Source organism: Schistocerca serialis, chromosome 8 (genome assembly GCF_023864345.2).
Source record: "Schistocerca serialis cubense isolate TAMUIC-IGC-003099 chromosome 8, iqSchSeri2.2, whole genome shotgun sequence".
NCBI lineage: Eukaryota > Metazoa > Arthropoda > Insecta > Orthoptera > Acrididae > Schistocerca > Schistocerca serialis.
Genome location: NC_064645.1, coordinates 64,631,255 through 64,634,897, shown reverse-complemented (window position 1 = coordinate 64,634,897; position 3,643 = coordinate 64,631,255). Strand labels below are relative to the sequence as shown.

General features: G+C 43.0%; 1 non-coding gene across 1 annotated transcript; it reads left to right on the top strand.

Moving 5' to 3' along the window:
- Positions 1 to 2,599: 2,599 nt before the first annotated feature.
- Positions 2,600 to 2,706, top strand: LOC126417666 (U6 spliceosomal RNA). Its single transcript, XR_007575746.1, has one exon. It is a non-coding gene; the product is annotated as a U6 spliceosomal RNA (small nuclear RNA).
- Positions 2,707 to 3,643: the final 937 nt, after the last annotated feature.

Here is a 3,643-nt window from a genome sequence, read left to right as displayed (position 1 = left end):
GAGCGTAAAGAGAGCAATGAGAGAAGCATTCAACGAATTCGAACATAAAACATTGGCAAACAATCTAAAGAAGAACCCTAAAAAGTTTTGGTCATATGTAAAATCGGTAAGCGGATCTAAATCCCCTATTCAGTCACTCGTTGACCACGATGGCACCGAAACAGAGGACGACCGAAGAAAGGCAGAAATACTGAATTCAGTGTTCCGAAACTGTTTCACTGCGGAAAATCGTAACACGGTCCCTGACTTCAGCCGTCGCACGGACGCCAAAATGGAAAATATTGAAATAAACGATATCGGAATTGAAAAACAACTGCTATCACTTAGTAGCGGAAAAGCATCCGGACCAGACGAGATACCCTTAAGATTCTACAGTGATTATGCTAAAGAACTTGCCCCCTTTCTATCAGCAATTTATCGTAGATCGCTGGAAGAACGTACAGTACCTAGCGACTGGAAGAAAGCGCAGGTCGTTCCCATTTTCAAGAAGGGTCATAAATCAGATGCGAATAATTATAGGCCTATTTCGCTTACGTCAATCTGTTGTAGAATAATGGAACATGTTTTGTGTTCTCGTATTATGACGTTCTTAGATAATACAAATCTCCTTCATCATAACCAACATGGATTCCGCAAACAGAGATCATGTGAAACTCAGCTCGCCCTATTTGCCCAAGAAATTCACAGTGCCGTAGACACTGGCGAGCAGATTGATGCCGTATTCCTGGACTTCAGGAAGGCATTTGATACGGTTCCGCACTTACGTTTAGTGAAAAAAATACGAGCTTACGGAATATCGGACCAGGTTTGTGATTGGATTCAGGATTTTCTAGAAGAAAGAACACAACATGTCATTCTTAACGGTTCAAAATCTGCAGATGTAGAGGTAATTTCAGGAGTACCGCAGGGAAGCGTGATAGGACCTTTATTGTTTACAATATACATAAATGACTTAGTTGACAACATCGGTAGCTCCGTGAGGCTATTTGCAGATGACACGGTTGTCTACAAGAAAGTAGCAACATCAGAAGACTCGTACGTACTCCAGGAGGACCTGCAGAGGATTAATGCATGGTGCGACAGCTGGCAGCTTTCCCTAAACGTAGATAAATGTAATATAATGCGCATACATAGGGGCAGAAATCCATTCCAGTACGATTATGCCATAGGTGGTAAATCATTGGAAGCGGTAACGACCGTAAAATACTTAGGAGTTACTATCCGGAGCGATCTGAAGTGGAATGATCACATAAAACAAATAGTGGGAAAAGCAGGCGCCAGGTTGAGATTCATAGGAAGAATTCTAAGAAAATGTGACTCATCGACGAAAGAAGTAGCTTACAAAACGCTTGTTCGTCCGATTCTTGAGTATTGCTCATCAGTATGGGACCCTTACCAGGTTGGATTAATAGAAGAGATAGACATGATCCAGCGAAAAGCAGCGCGATTCGTCATGGGGACATTTAGTCAGCGCGAGAGCGTTACGGAGATGCTGAACAAGCTCCAGTGGCGGACACTTCAAGAAAGGCGTTACGCAATACGGAGAGGTTTATTATCGAAATTACGAGAGAGCACATTCCGGGAAGAGATGGGCAACATATTACTACCGCCCACATATATCTCGCGTAATGATCACAACGAAAAGATCCGAGAAATTAGAGCAAATACGGAGACTTACAAGCAGTCGTTCTTCCCACGCACAATTCGTGAATGGAACAGGGAAGGGGGGATCAGATAGTGGTACAATAAGTACCCTCCGCCACACACCGTAAGGTGGCTCGCGGAGTATAGATGTAGATGTAGATACCACATGGACGAGGAGGAAATCAGGAAGCAGTTTGTGTCAGTACCTTTTGTGTAACTGTATTTTTACTGATAACTTTTCATGTATTTCACATGTGGCGCCTTTGAGGATAGCATAACACTGAAACGCGCAAGGCTGTATAAAACTGATAAATACAGTGGTCAAAATTAATAGCCACTTTTGAGTGCATTAAAAAAACTGCTGCAACATCTCACAAAGCATTTACATATTATGCTGCTGAAATTACCGAAATCCTGGCAGCACTTTTTAAAAATTAAGTTCTTATGAGCTCATTTCAGAGAAGAGGCAGCGACCAAAATGCTAGTGCTTGTGGAGCAATGCAAGACATACAGTGAATATACGCAAACATTCTGGAAGGGTACTGATCAAAAGAAATGCAAGGATAGACGAATACAATGATAACAGAAAATTTTGTTGACCCGAGATGGCAGGATCCCGTTCAGTTTTTCAGTGTTACAAGTAGAGAGGAATCAATTTTCGGACGCGCCGTATAGGTCAATGAAACTCATGCACCTTCGTTTGAGTAAGCTCCCTCACGAAATTCAGAAAGAGATTAATATCACTAACAGAAAAATGGATGATATTCGCGGACTCCTTCAGCTGCTGAACTAATTAGGCTACAGCAAAGGTCCAGAAGCGATGGGACTAGTACATTTTGTTCAGACTTACTTTCCGCTGGTAAAACAACAAGTAAACAACCAGAACTGGGCAGTCAGACACCTACCAACAAGGAACGGAAAGTAGATGCGGCAGGAGCACCCCTGGTGTAAGAGCGTACTCGCTACGGCGGAACATATACTAAAATTGGAACGATACAGAGAAGATTAGCATGGGCTCTGCTCAAGGATGGCACGTAAAATCTTGAAACGTTCCCCATTTTTGCCGACACGGTAGCTCAGGGTGTTCGGTCAGAGAGCTGGCTCGTCTCTGTAACAAAGAACTGAGTGATCAACAACGAACATCAACGGAAATCATGTGACGTCCGCTACGACCAAATACAACGAACAGTAAGGAACAAAATGAAAAAAAAGCTGTAGCGTCTTTGGTTAGTAATCGAAACGTCCTCGATCCTGGGTTCGAATCTCGCTACTGCTTAAATTTCGATTAATAATCAACGTTGGCGTCCGAAGACTTCCAATGTACGAAGTAACGATCATCGTGCCAACGGCCTTGTCAAAGATGGCGGAGGAGCGGACAGATCTATTGGACTCGTATTTGATTCACAAAAAAAAAGTTACAGAAATGGAGACGGGTAGGCCAGAGACGTTGGAAGAACTGCTGCAACGATTCCATGTAGTACAGATTAATTTGTGGGCTAACTACTGGCAAATCGAACTGCACCCGAATTGTTGGCATCACACAGCATTTTTGTGTTACAGACGTTACTTTCAATGTAAGAATTTGCCGCTTGGTTTGAGCCTTTCGTCGTCCACCTTTATTAGAGGGCTAGGGTCCGTAATCCCGGAGTTACTGTACGTTGACTCATTGCAGGGAAAATGCGGGAAGAAAACGACAAAATTTTCTTTCAGTTACTCTAAGCCTCTAAGAAACATGGGGTCACCATCAACTAGGAAAAGTGCTGATTTTTACAGACAGAAGTCGACGTCTTATGGCATGTTATATCTATTGATGTGCCAAGCCCGTGCTCTTTTAGGACTGCTGAATTTCTATGACCGATTCATAAAGGACACCGTGATTACGCCCAGTTTGTGCCGCTTGATAGTAAAGAACGTCACCTGGAAGGCGACTGGAGTTGAGCAACGATAATTCGAAAATTTGAAGGTAGCTGTAGTGAGATCGCCGCTTTTATTTCAACCC